The sequence below is a fragment of the Onychostruthus taczanowskii genome, unplaced genomic scaffold, assembly GCF_017590055.1.
Source record: "Onychostruthus taczanowskii isolate IOZ18803 unplaced genomic scaffold, ASM1759005v1 scaffold38, whole genome shotgun sequence".
In the NCBI taxonomy this organism is placed as follows: domain Eukaryota; kingdom Metazoa; phylum Chordata; class Aves; order Passeriformes; family Passeridae; genus Onychostruthus; species Onychostruthus taczanowskii.
Genome location: NW_024501237.1, coordinates 5,943,062 through 5,958,540, shown reverse-complemented (window position 1 = coordinate 5,958,540; position 15,479 = coordinate 5,943,062).

Here is a 15,479-nt window from a genome sequence, read left to right as displayed (position 1 = left end):
ACCAGTGGGGTCTTCTCAGAAGTGTCAGGGTCCTACACTATATGGAGGCACAAGTGCTGGGAGACAATTTCTGCCCCACTGAGTTGGCAGTGAAAGGCCAGCATGGAAATGATAAATGTTTCATGTTGAGCCCTTATGCGCAGTAGAACTGCTCTTATCTTTACAAGGCTTTGGAAGGCAAATGGGAGGCATCTGGTGAGGCAGCAGGAAAAAATGAGGCAGTAAGCATAAGAATAGCTTTGTGAGAAGGCAGAAGGCTTGAAGACAAGGCCAAGGCACAATGGCAAGAGCACACAGAGGAAGAGGTCAGGGCACAGGGCAGGCAGAATGGGCTGCAGGGCAGCATTTGGTACTTGAGGGGCTTCTGATAACACTTGGAGGACAGGAGGCAAAAAAAAATCTGGAATACAAAAGGCAGGAATTTGTACTATGCAATATTTGGTTTTGACTGCAAACAGTTAATTTGGACTTTCCCCTCACAAGTTTTTTTCCCCTAAAGGATGAGTTAAGTATTCTTAGATTCCAGCTCTCCTAACAAGGAATTTCTGCTCCTGCAAGGTTCTCTCTCTCTTCTGTCTTACTGCCTCTGTTTTTGCTGCTTCATGATATTCCTGAGCTTTCCCTCCCTTGCCTCCTATTCTACTTTATTTTTTATCCTTTTTATTAAAGTTTATTAATGATTTGCACATATTTTTCTGTGGTTATTTCTCTTCTGCTGCCTCTTCCCTTTTTTCACTCATCTTTCCTGCATCTTCCATCTTCAAATTCTAAACCCTTAATCTTGGACTGTCTTGTGTGACTGGAAAACAAACCAAACTCCTGGGGGCAGTGGCAGGTTTGTTGTCTGTGTGCTGTCCTGCCCAGCATTGTAACTGAACAAACAGCAGCTGGAATTCTGGGTGGGGGGAAAAGCAATGTCCATTGTAATCTCCATGTATCATATCTCAGACCAAGCTATAAATGCAGGACAAGCTGATTCTGAACACCATGCTCTTTTCACCAGCACATGATGCTAAAGGTTGAAGAATTTACTCTTACACCATGCTTTCTATCCTCATAAGAGAAAAATTTTTCCTTATGGTACACTTCTGGCTTATTATCTGTCTGTACAATCTATGTCTCCTAGCAGGTCAGAAGAGACCAGAAAACATCTTGTGGCTATGGTGGAGTGGCCACTATTTTAACATCAACATTCAAATAACTGGCAACAGCTGTAATTTCTCACAGTGCTTTTCAAAGGCAGCCCTTAGAAATCAGGTGAGATACTGTGTCACCCCTGCCATGGCCATTTGACTGCCTGTGCTCATGGAAGCTCTGGATACTCCAGCTCTCAGTGTGGATATTGGTGATGAGAAAAGGGCTGCAGGAAAGCTTATTGGGGATCTCTTTTCCTTGGATCGGGAGCCAAATTTAAGTTCAGACCCTTGCCTTAGCCATGCTCTGGGTGTGCCCATGCCTGGCCTTGTACCTCACTGATCCTGTGCTTCCCTGGCTGACGGATCCTCTGTCTTGACCGCAAAGCTGGCTAGTCTCTATGGTCAGGCTTGGTGGTCCCTGGACTGCAGCTGACCCCCTGTTGCTGTCCCCAGTGGCCTGGCTCTCCTTAGGTGCCATGGAGCTGTCAGGGAGGTCCCTGCCTGCCTCACCATCCCCCTTATCCCCAGCCCTGATGGAGCAGCCATGCTTCTCCCTGCTGACAAGGGCTGCACACAGTCCTCAGGGTATGGGTAGAAAGCAGCTTTTTTCTTCCAGGAAAATGTGCTTTTTGGCACTCTTGCCAGGTGTTGCCCTTGCATAAATAATCACAGCGTTAACACTGAAACATGACTAAGCAAGCTAATAGGCATTCTGTTTAGAAACAAGAAATAAAAAATATTGGTTTTGGCACTGCTCAAATGATGTGCAACATTTAATTCTCAAGCTTGTGCTCTATACTTTTATGGGTGATGTGACAAACCTTCTGTGCTCAGACTTTGGGATATGGTGGTCCCGTTTCCTCTGATTATCCTACTCAATAAGTTTCTACTTCATCTGGGACTCATGGTTTACACAGAGACAGAAGGCGTTCTGAAACAGAAGGGCTGTGGTGTAGGTTAAGCACATTCCCAGGCCTGCTCAGATCAAACTGCAGGTTTTGAACCAGTTCTCACTGGCAGGGAAGGCAGGAGTCAAATGTACATCCATGGGAATCCACAGGATTCCTCTCAATTCAGATGACATGGCTTCTTCTGTCCTGGTGAAGATGGAAAATAAATGCCTGTATCTAAGCACTGTGCTGGGAAGGTCAGATCAAGAGCATGCCTAGGGGATTGGCTGTTGTCATTCAAATCAAAGTCAGCTTTCATTCCTTGGTTATCCCCAGTGTGGTGGGTTGACCTAGTGAAGCCACTGTCACTCCCCCTCCTCAGTGAGCACTACCATCACTGCTCAGCAGTAGCCAAACCACTGTTAGGCTTTCAACACCACTCCAGCTACAAACAGAAACCACAGCACTTAGGACTACTATGAGAAAGTTAACTAACCCAACACACTGAGTTTCCTAAAGTAAAAGAAAATAGTTGAATTGTTTATCCTGACTTCAAATGGCTTTGGAGTATTCAAGAAGTTTATTTGGAGCACTACCATCACTGCTCAGCAGTAGCCAAACCACTGTTAGGCTTTCAACACCACTCCAGCTACAAACAGAAACCACAGCACTTAGGACTACTATGAGAAAGTTAACTAACCCAACACACTGAGTTTCCTAAAGTAAAAGAAAATAGTTGAATTGTTTATCCTGACTTCAAATGGCTTTGGAGTATTCAAGCAGTTTATTTGGAAACAAAAAAAACCCCCCAAAAACAAAAACAAAAACAAACAAAAAAAAAAAAAAAAACCAAAAAAAAAAAACCAAAAAAAAAAAAACAAAAAAAACAACAACAAAAAAAAAAAACCCCCAAAAAACAAAAAAAAACCCAAAACAAACCCAAAAAAAAAACCAAAACCAAAACCAAAAACAAAACAAAACAAAAAATTTGGCTGAGCTTTTTGTGCCCCTAGTGAAGAATATGCCTTCTTAAGTGCAGGGAAAAGTGAGTTAGAGCAGAATGTTCCTATCCCTTCACATTGTGCCTTTGGCATTCTCCAATTACAGCATGTTAGCTGTGTAAATTGAATTTCTCCTTGAACTTTTCCAACCTAAATGATTGTATGATTCTATTGGGAAGTATCATAAGTTAGAAGTTGTGATACTTCAAAATATGAGGATGCCATGCATGATAACTTTGTATTATTTGAATATGAAAGATTTGATTTTTGGGATGGCTGCACAGCAGCACAGCTGATTTTGTTTCAGTATCATAGATTTGGTTTTACAAATATAATATTCCAGATCAGAATTCAGTCGTCTGCCTGCTGAGAATAACCACGTGGCTATTTCTGCCTTGATGATTAAAGAATATTCCTAATGATTTCTGAAGAGCTGTTGTAATTTGACAGCAGGAAATGATTGTGGCTTTTGAATATGTAGCAAATATTTTAAAGCAGGCTTTTAAGTGGTTTCCTTGGCAACCACTCTTCTTTAGAGATCAGTCCATGCTATTAAGTATCCTGCTGGACTCAGACCAGCCTTGCAGTATTAAAGGCACTCGTTTCCAACACTGCTGGGTCATGTGCAGTTCCTTACTGCCCAGCAGCCCGGAGCTCAGAGGGAAGCTTGCTGCCTGCCAGGCTTTTTTGCAGATGAGTAAGGATACACCTTTTGGTGGTGAGCTGGCAGAGGCGTCCGGAGGGGTGGAGGAGCTGGCCATGCTCACATTGGCTGTGTTATCCAACAGCCCCGAGGAATGGGGGGTTTATTTCTCATTTGTCTATGCTTCACCCCCCACCACAAGACAATTCTTGTGACTTGTGGTTCCCCATTAAAAGAGAAAGCAAGCACAGCTCTTAGCTGCACAGTCTGCATTCTTTTATTTTTTGTTTTACATCTCAGCTGTCTGGGGCATCACATAATTTATCCTTCGAACTCATATTCAGCATTTAGGATCAATAAGAATGTAAAGCCATTAATGATGGAGAATCCTGGAAGCATCATTAACATAAAGAACATCTCCTGCTGTTCTCCAAAGCTTTCCAGTTATGTATTCATTCTGATTTGGATTGGCTTCCTTATTTGCTATGGACATCTGGGATTTAAGGCACCTTTAGCAGAACTGAACTGAGCATCTTCAAGAAAACAAATGCTGCTCAGGGGAGATGTGCTAAAGTGATCTGAATGGAGAGCACTTGCCTGGTGTTTGTCGTCAGCCCTGTGGGAGCCTCATCGGATGCCCCAGCAGTGCTGGCGTCTCTGGGGGCAGACTTGGAAAATAGGGCTGGTGAAGTGAGGTAATTGCTGACAAGCATTCTTTAAGAGATTCTCACACTTGTTTCTTTAGGTAAGCCTGATGTGTAGCAGTAGCTTCTTGCTTGGCCATGCTTTTCATTCTCTCAAGAACTCTCAAGAGAAACTCTCAAGAGAAAGGCTTTTCTAGAACTGACACAGAAAAAGAGAGTGCTTTCTGAAAGCAGTTGCTACTTTGTATTCATGGGTTTGAAGGCAGAAATCAGCACAAATTCTTCAAAGTAGAAATCGTGCAGAAGACAGCTCATGTGTGACCCAGTTTGTGGCATTATTGTACTTACTAGCAGCTTTTATTTCCTTTTCCTTTTTATTTCCTACTCATCTTTGCTTACCAGTTGTTACTCCAACCATTGTCTGCTGTTATGGAAAGGGTTACTGTTTTATCTTAAGAGAAAATAAGAATAGGATAATAAGCATTCAGTGTTGTAAATCCATGCCACTTCTGTAAGACCAAAACTGAAGCAATATTCAAATTAAATTACATGTTTGTATAAAGCCAAAAAAACCAGGGCCCACATGCAAAATGGAATCCTCAAGCATAATTTTGAAATGCAAACAATTTCATGAAATCTTATGTTTACAAGTGAGCCTGGGAACTTGCAGGTCCTGACCCATAGCATACGGAAATTTTAGCGAATCCTCATGTTGACCTGGCATGGATGGCACTGGGTCCACAGGAAGATGGATGCATTCTAAATCACGTCCAGTTCTAAATCATGTCCCATTCTAAATCATGTTCCATTGAATGGAACTTCAGATGTATGTAATCTTTGGTTTTGGCATGAGAATGTAATGTAGAAACATACTTTGTGTGTGATCTGAGCTGCTTTGCCTTTTTCTGTCTTTTACCTTTTGTACAGGCCCATTACAGGCACTGGGAATCTGGGGTACTGTGATTCTGCACTTGCAGAATATCTGCTGCTGTCATCTTCTTCCATTTCTGATTATTCCAAAACTCTACATTTGTGCTGAATAACACAAATTTTATTGTCAGCATTTGAAGGAAAAACCTGCTTAGTTCTCAGGACAACTCAATACAGGGAGAGGAAAGAAATAATATTTGCATTTAGCTTTGTTCACAGGGTGGAGGTATGGTAGTTATGTTGTTAAATGTCACACTGTGCTTAATCCACCTGAGCAGGATTAACTACCTAGGATGATCTTTAGGAATGTAATTTAATGTTTTCAAAATCAAGTGGAGGGTAATTCAGAAGGCTATTTTAAAAATAATTGTTCTGAAAGAAATGATAGTAAATATTGATGAAAATGAAAATGAAGAATGGCCTTAATTCTTGGCTTTACTGTGACAGGAGGTGGCAGACCCTACCTGTTTTTTGCAGCTAGCTAAGGAAATGGTAATTTTGAGCAGATAGGCACATCCTGATTCAGTGTCACCTACTGTATTCTAACCCTGGGTGAGCCTGGCCCAGCTGTAGTCCTGAATGAAAACACGTAAGGTTATCCCATCAGATGGAAAAACCTCAGTAAAAAGAAGTGTTCCCTCACAAGTTCTCATGGGTCCTGACTCCACGTGCCTTTGATCTCTGCTCCTTAAGACTCTTGTGGGCTGTTCAGCCTTTTGCGTTTCAGGTGAGTCACTTTGCACAGTGGCATCTGTGCATGATTTTGTTCCCTCTCTCTCATTTTGGGTTTCAGGTTGCTCCCAGTCTGTATTTAATTTCTTGCCTTTTTCTACACCCCTGTGAAATGACTGTTTTTCCAATGCTTTTTGATCCATGTATTGAAATAAGCAAAAACATATTTTATGCTTGGTGCCGCAAAGAAAAAGGTTTTTCCTGTAGCACAGAACCAGCCAAAATGCTTTGTGAGAGCACATCTAATTGTTGAATCTCTCCCTTCTCTGGCCCCTGATTCCCTTCCTCCCTGTGATCATCATGCTCCAGCTATGGTTGGCCAGAGTTCTCCCTTGCACAGAGCACAGTGTGTTGCCAACACCACTGTTGTTTGCAGATTTACAAGGTCTGGTTTTTAATGCTCTTGCAACAAACAACAACATGTACGTGCTGCTTCTGTCTTAACAGCTGTTAACCCTAAATCACAGTGTGAACAGCCAATGAGATGCTAGAGTGCACCTTTTCCAAAATGCTGCTGTACATCCGGGTCCAAACTGCAGAGCTGGAGTGGAGCATCCTTTCCACACACAGTGTCTGTAAGCTGAGGGGGAAACCCAGCTGTTCTGCAGGGTTCCTCTGCAGAGGCTGAAAAGCAGCACTCTAGCACACAGGAGACATGGAGAGACACAGGCCCTGGTTCTTCTTTTCAGGGGAGTCAAGGCCAGCCCCTAGGGTTAGCATTAATATCCTGTGAAAGGTGAGTGGAGTTGGCTGTTGTTCCTGCAAGATTTATACCTCTTCTTCTCCATAGGCACCTTGTCCCTTTTTTGCTTGGCCTGCACTTCCCACACCAGTCGTGATGTACCTGTTTCTGAGTTCAGCATGTTCTGAATCCTGCATGATCCTTTGGAAAAGCAGCACCTTTAGATTGTCTTTTAACTGATGCATTTTAAACATAGCTTATCACTTATTGACCACATAGGAACACTTGACATTTGCATGAACTACATTCAAAATGTTTGATATAGCCATGCAAAATATTCTCCTTTCTAAAAGATCTGATTTTCAGCAACAGAGAGGAGATAAACTGGACTCCATCCAGCATGACCTGCATAGTAAAATGTCACTTAATGCAGACAGTTTGTTGCCTTCCATTTTACATCTTCTTTCAATGAAAGCTTTGATGGTATAAGGCTGGAATAAATAAAAGGCACAGTGCCCAGTAGAACACAGTGTACAGCAGCAGCAGCAAATTTGATTTGTTTGCTTCAAAGGGCAGGTAATGCATTTAAGTAATTGTGTAGCACAGCAAAGTCAAATTTCACAGACCTCAGCCTGTGACAGTCAGAAATCAGTGACCTGGCAGGTGCCCCAGCTCCTCGTTGGGCACCTTCCCAACATGTATAAATTGGGCAGGTGGGTATCAGTTACAGGTGCACAATCCAGCTGACAGGACAGATCCTTAGGTTCTCTGGAGTCCAAAACAGTTGGCTGTGACACCTCTGACAGGTTTATATCTGTGCATACTTCTCCATAACATGACACAAGTTCAAGTGAATATAACAGCCAATAAATGAAGGCACAAGCAGCTTTAACAAAAGCTCACAATGTTATTTCCAGTATTTTAAGACTCATTCATATACCTGAATTCAAGTTCTATGTTACTCTCTGACAAATCTAAAAGAGTATATTCCAGAAAGATACGGATAGTAAGCTGTAGAAAAGAATCAGGCAAACATAACCTCCAGCAATGTTTGATGACAATGATTTGTAACCTGGTGTTTCAACTTAAACCTTGATAAAGGTTTAATTGCCTGACACCAAGAAAACCTGTCTCTCATGCTGTGTAGGTGTTTATCTGGAATGAGTATACTGTACACTTATATGAAATGAGATTTTGAGGTAAATAAATAAAACCCATTTGGTTTTATTTGCAGCCTTCCTGGGTGAAGATGTGGACTTTTGATCGTGTCTCTCTTGGGTGCTAAAGGAAAAGGATTGGTTAGGAGGACATGGTGGTTAGGGGACCTCCTTGTACTTCCTTTTTAATAACTGGGTTCTCTCACAGAACCAGGATGTGCTGGTTTTGGCTGGAGTAGATTTACTTTTCTCTTCAGTAGCTGGCATGAAGTGTGTTTTGGATTTGTACTGGACATAGTGTTGATAACACAGGGATGTTTTTGTTATTGCTGACAGGGCTTACACAGAGTCAAGGCCTTTTCTGCCTCTCACTTCACCCCAGCAGTGGGACCTAGGGGTGCACAAGGAGCTGGGAGGGGACACAGCCAGGACAGCCAACCCTAAGTGACCCAAGGGATATCCCATAACATATGGGGTCATGCTCAGCATTAAAGGTGAGGGGGAAAGGCAGAAGGGAAGCACATTCAGAGTGATGGTGTTCGTCTTCCCAAGTAACCCGCTCTCTTGGGGGTGGCTGAACACCTGCCCATGGGAAGTAGTGACTGAATTCCTACTTTTCCTTTGCTTGTGTGTGGAGCTTTTGCTTTACCTATTAAGCTGTCTTTCTCTTAACCCATGAGTTTTCTCACTTTTACTCTTATGATGCTCTCCCCCTTTAACCAGGGAAGAGGAGTGATTGAGTGGCTTTGTGGGACTGAAGTACTGGCTGGGATTAAACCATGACACAGAATTACAAATGCAGGACCACAATGGCTTTTCATCATGTCTCTTCCTACCAAAATTCTCATAGACATCTTGGGCAACAGTAAAAGCTGGGGGTGAGATGGCAGGTGAGCTGCAAAGTTATTCTAATGCCCTTTCCCCAAATCATTGCACGGGCAAAAATCTATCTCCCCACACAGTTATTCCCTTGTGTCCATGTCTGCACAGGGCAGTCATCACCTGCTCTATTGGAAATGCAATATATCTGTGTAAATGCATTGCTCACTGACAAAATCGTTTTTGTATCTTGCTGCTCATCCTCAGGACCAACTCTGAAATCAGCAGTTCTTCTGAGACCTGTGTCTGCTCATCTGCCTGCCTCAACCCCAGCAAGCATACAGAGGGCACTTTAAATATAACCTTGGCCTCTGGTACAGAAATAAATCACGAAACATGACCCTCATGCCAGTTAAAGAAGCAGCATTGCAATTCCTACTGCACTGATTCATATTTGTGAGTATTTCCCTTTCCTTGAAAAGCCACTGTGAGTGCCAGCTCCATGAAGAAGAAGAGCACAAAGCACAAGTACCAGGCCAAGTCCTGCTGAGACTCTGCAGCCTGTAGGTGACAGATGAGATCTTTGCTGTCGTGTCCTGTGTCTGGCCAGGGCTGTGGTTTCCCCCATCAGCAGCAGTCATAGGGATTGTCTGCACAGTGTCACAGGAGCCAATAACTGGAAAACACATTTTAAATTCCCTGCTTCAGTTTGGTTTCTGAGGGGAAACACACAGGGTGGCGACTGCAAGCAGGAGTAGTTCAGGTACCTGGGTTCTCAGGATATCCCACTCTCAGCAATGCCATGGCAAAACCTGCGCATCGTGTCTCCATCTGTGCATGGGAAAAAAAGTTCTAGAAAAATGGGTGGTTTTCAACTTCTTAACTGGGAGAGGGATGAAGATGGTAACAGTAAACTGATTTAAGTATCTCAGAGTAATGGCCGGGTAAGAACTGCCTTCAACACTGTAACACTTGGTCTGCCTTGCTGAAGGAATGGAATAGCCTTGAGGGTGCCTTCCTGCAGGGTCTCCCCAGTGCCTCAGAGTACATTTTATCGGGAGCTTGTTAGCGTGGGACAAAACCCAGCGTACTTCCTCCTCAGAGAGCAGGATGTACGCGTTTGTATTTATTTCCCATAATGATGTCCAGCAAAAGTACCTGTAGTGTACTTGAGCCATGTGAGCACCGTGAAACCTGTGCCTCAAGGCGCTTCATTCCTTTCCCCTCCTCTCTTGGCCTAGGGAGCTTTTCCGGAGGGGGCGATGAAACAGCGTCAGCTGTGATTTAACCTCCCGCGCTGGGTGCTGGCACGAGCTGTCCGTGCTAGTTCTCCGCAGTAACGCAGATCTCCCAGCGGGATGAGCGCAGGGCAGTCCAGAGGCTGCGGAGCACCAGGATCCGATGAGCGCAGGGCGATCCAGAGGCTGTGGAGCACCGGGATGCGGTCGGGGCTGGCTACGCGGCGCGGCCGCGCCGGCGCCGCTTCCGCCCAGCGCTCGCTGGCGCCGCCTGGTGTCCGGAGCGCGGCACCGCAGCAGCGGGGAGCGGGGGAGGCAGAGCCGCCCTCGCTGGCGCCGCCTGGTGGCACCACAGATGCACTGCGGCACGGCCTTGGGGGCGTGCCTGATGCTGGTCCCTGTGCTGGGATTCGCACGCAGTCACGGAATCCTGCAGCTCAGAAAGCACCTTTAGGGGTTAAAGATCATCGAGTCCAACTGCTAACCCAGCACTGCCGAGCCCACCACTAGACCATCTCCCCAAGTGCCGCATCTAAACTGCGAAAGCAAAGGGGTTGTATATAAGTTATGCATGCTTCCAGGGATGGTGACTCCACCACTTAACCACACAGCATGTTCCACAGCTTGACAACCCTTTCAGCTAGTATATTTTTCCTAATTATCCAATCTCAGCCTCTCCTGGCTCAGCTTGAGGCAATTTCCTCTTGTCCTGTCATTTGTTACCTGGGAGAAGAGACCAACCCCTATCTGGCTACAATTTCCTCTCAGGTAGTTTTAGAGAGCACTAAGGGCTCCCCTGAGACTCCTCTTCTGCAGACTAAACACCCTTATCTCCCTTATCAGAATTCTGCTCCAGGCTCTTCCCAAACTCCATTTCCTTTCTCTGGGTTCACTCCCCGCACCTCCATGTCCTTCTTGTAGTGAGGGATCCAGAACTGAGCACAGGATTTGGGGTGCAGGTTCAGCAGTACAAAACACAGGGGGATCATCACTGCCCTGGTCCTTCTGGCCACGCTTGCTGATGCAGGCCAGGATACCAGTGGCCTTCTTGGCTGCCTGGGCCTTCACAGTTCTCCAGGTGCGGCATCGACAGTGCTGAGTAAAGGGCTTCATTAGGCTTTGGTACTTCTCTAAATAAAACTGGCTTCACCAGAGGCTATAAGCAGCAGAGGTATTCCTGTCCACTGTCCTACCAGACTGGCCCGTGACAGCTCCTGCTGACTGGCAGGAGACAGAAGTGAAGATAAGCTGTGAAATGTGGTTTTCATATCCACCATGTCAGACAAAATTATTTCCTATGGTCAGAACTGGTTGTGAAATACATGTCTACACTAGAACTGGGTTTAAAATATATGTGTAAAGATAATAACTAAGGGCTAAAGAAGTTCTCACTTTAAATCCTAAGGTCTATTTAATTTCTATTTCTAGCTGAAAGGCTTTGTGAGAAAAGGATCTGTTTGTCTCCTTATGAAGAGTTGTAACTCCCACCTAGGAATAAACATGATTTCCTACTTCAGAAGCCAGGATGTTTTATGTAGCTCCTGGCAAAACTGTGGAAACATAGAGGAAGCCAAGTCTGCCCTCCCCTCTAGCTTTGTCCATTCCCATGAAACTACTTAAGTGTTTTGAGATCTTGTCTATACCACCCAAAATTACTGGCCTTTGCAAAGAGTTTCCTCAACATGAAGAGGTTCTGTAGTACCATTTGCTAATAATCATGATGCAAGATAAGGACAATGGAAATGCCAGAAATTTCCTGTTCTCAACTTCCCCAAATCAAATAAAATCAAATCAGTCCCAAAGATCTTTACACAGGTTTAAAAAAGAAGTCACTTCCCTTATCACACACTGCAGACAAAGAGTAGGGCACCTTTAAAGCCAAGGAGAACTGAGAGTGCACAGCTCAATCAACACTTCAGGATATTACTTTGTTCTTTTTTTAAAAAGGGGCATGAAATTCTTGTTCAGTTTTGTCCTTTCAGATATCCAGTCTGAACAAAATGGATTTCTGTTAGTTCTCTTTAAATGATCAAGCTTTTAATAACACTTTCTTATTGCTACATGTCAAAGATATTTTTAAATGTTCCTAAGAAATGTAATCTTGTGGTATCCTTTTTTTTTTAAACCATCAGTGAAAACCTTCAGTTCATGCCAAAACAATCTCTTTTCTAGAAACCATTTATTTTTATACATTGACCATACAAACTATGATCAAGTAATCAACATAAACTGTGCTTTTTTCAAAATATATTTTTTCATCTACTAAAATAAAAACAGGGAACTTTATAAATCTGACAGTAATGTTGGGCCTTTCTTTCTTTGGAAATCTATTCTGTCCATTTATTTACATATGTTTAACTTCTGGACAGAAATTATTTTAGAGAATCCAAGCAAGACTACTAACTTATTTTAATAAAAGGAAAACCCATGAGACTGCAACAGCTTTTGTTGCTTTCTGTAACTGAGATTCTTTTTTTATCTAATATTTATGAATGTACTGCACAACAAAATCAGTATTCCTGTATAACTTATTTATGTACTCCGTGCTTGAGAGAGAAATTATCATCATTTTATTTAGCATCTGAATCAAGAAAATTATTCTTTCCAGATATGAAAAAGTATCTTGCCTTTTATTTTAGTTGTCATAAAGTATAAATAATACACATTATCCCCAAATTTCCCCTTGTTTTTACCTTACAAGCAAAGTAAAACACAAGCTCTTTGTTTTAAGTCCTCCTGTCCCCTTCTCATATAACTCCTACAACTGTTTTTGCACTTCTAGATTAGCAAATCTTACAGGCAGGGTATATCTCCAGAAATAACTTGCATAGCAAAAAAGCCAAGCCAGCTCTGTACCTCGGCACAGCCAGATCCTGATGGCCCACTTCCATGGCAAATTCACTTAAATTTTTATTAAGATACTCTAATTTAGGAAAAATTATTTAGTTTTGATATGTATAACACTTTATTTTTGCCTACAACAAGCAGGTATTAAGGAATGATTAGTCAAACCCGAATTTCTTTGGGAGTGACATTAGTCAACAGCTCAGGTGTAATTTAGGCAGAAAAAAATCAAGGTCTGAGGACTTTGTCACACTGGGTTCATTTATGGTGAGGATATGCTTTTCTACAGCACTTCTACAGCCTATGTAATTCTCTGCTTTTGATTTTGTTTCAAAATTATATTATTTAACTCACTCAAAGTATTTACAGCACTGTCTAAGTCCAAATGCAAGCAGCCTTATGCCTTATTGGCAACATTTTCTTCAGAGCCCGGGCTCACATGAAAACCTCCCTGCTGTCTTATTTTCTTGCATGGATATATAATTCTTCCTTTATGGGTCCTCGTTAATTAAATACTTGGAATAGTGTGGATCCCACTGTAGCAAAACACCATGGCATAGCACATAAATTATGAAGAAAAATCTATTGCCAGCATGGATCACTTCCCAGCATTAGTAATAAGAGGGACCGCAGTGAATTTCCAGCCCCTCTCATCGTCTCATATTAGTCCCTTCCTTGGGAGTGGCCACTCCTGCCCTCTCCCCCAGAATCCCCACCCATTTCCTTCTGCTGCAGCTTTGGAGGGCACAGGTAGAGCCAGAGTCCTAAGAGTCCTCTGGTTGAAAGAGCAGAAAGCTATTTAGACAAAATAATGGTCTCTTAATGTAAGTACAATTAAATGTGACCTCTGTAGGGAAAAGAGGCTGCTGCCTCTTAATTTTTCACTTTTTCAAATTAAACAGGGTGGGGGGGCAGATAGTGCCTGTGGTCCATAATCCTCTGCTCTTTTAGGTTATGCTTCAGTTGATTGTTCACATTTACCTGCTTTAGGGCATTTTTGTGTATTCTTTCTTCCTTTTCCTGTCTTCTATCCTAAGCAAAGGATTGATTATCAAAATTTTATTTACCTGACTACTTCTCAATTTCCTGGGGTTTTTTTCCTGATGTTTGATAGAACAATCTGGAATTTATCCATAAAATTGTTAGTGAGTTATCCCGTAACTGGAACAGCATGCATCTTTTAATAGAAGCTTGTTTTAGCTCATTGTTATGCTATTCTGAAAGATCTGATTCTCCTATATTATTTTGTAAAAGAGCCCTAGTGAGGTGGTTAAGAATTTTCTTTATCAGTTATTGCCCATCACATTTGCCTATGGTGCAGCTTAAAATCGCTTCTTCTTTCCTACCAGCTGAGCTATAGTCAATCATAGCAACTTAGTCTGATGATAATTTATTCCACTTAATCATGCATGAAATGAAAAAAACTCAGAGGAGGAGTTTGGGCAGCTGGAAATTAGGAAGGGGAAAAAATCCCAAACCAAACATTCCCACCTTTTTTCCTTGCAAACTCAGCATATCCTGTGCTGAAATTACTGAGGCACCATGGTGCCCTGCTTTTTTCAGAGTCTCTTCGTGCTGGAATCACACTTTAAATCATTCTCCAAAAGCATGACTTAGTTAACACTTCATTATGCAAGAATATTTCCACTATGCTGCAGTTGGCAAAAAAATCTGACTTTCCTCATGCGTTTTATCCAGCACCCACTTCAAATTAAGAAAATGAGTCTTTGAAAGTTTTTGTCTAAAAGGCATATGCCTGAATGTCTGTTTATCCAATCACCACTTTTACTGGGTCCATATGTTACAAATATGAAAGATCAGGTACTACAGCTAAATTAAGATATTTCTGTGATTTTTTTTTTCCTTTCAAGGAATAAATATTTCACTGTACAGCATTATTTGAAGAGTAGCATGTTTCATCTCAAGGACCGGGAATGGTTTGCAGTGTAATTTTACAATGTGGTCCATTAAATTAATTTAGTAAGTGGAGAACACGATTATTTGCTCACATAAGAGTTTTCAAATTGCGCTTTTCAGTCTATCAGCTGTCTGAAGTGCCATAGGAACTACTGCATATGTGGTCCCAGGGCCAAATCATCCCTTTCACAGCTTACATTAAGATGATGGGTGCCTTCAAAATATTTGAGGAAAGCAAGGAATGTAGGAAATATGGCAGGCATGATTTTAGTGGAAAATTCTTTTTCAAAAAGCAGCAAATAGACTTATCACTAGAATGATACTATATCCAGTCCCCAACAAGGTTCACACTCCTTGTGTAATGCTGGAATTCAAGCCTTTAAAAACATGTGATACTTAGAGTTATTTTATATAGCTGAAACCCAAACCCTTTGTCCAGTTTTTCTTCTTTCTTTAAGCAGGACTCCAATTTGCTGTATTTATTAAATTTAAACAGTGAGGTTACATGCTAACATCTGATAGCACCTATTTTAATTCTGTATCCTTTTAAGATACAAATTTTAAGTTGAAAAAGAGCGATTCTTTTCAAATGGATACATATCCTTGCCATTCTACTGGAAGTGTACTTAAAATATAAAAGGGGGAGAAACGCCCATGATATTTTCATGGAAATCAGTCCAGCTGCATTACCAGATCATGTAAATCTTTATTTCTGCACTTAGGCCTTCTTTATTGGATCTTTTTGAGCTAAATACAATGATCTAACTAAAGAGACCTCACCATATTTCAATACGCATGAACTGATGCAGAAAGGCTTCTCAACCCTGGGCTTACATCTGTAGCAAT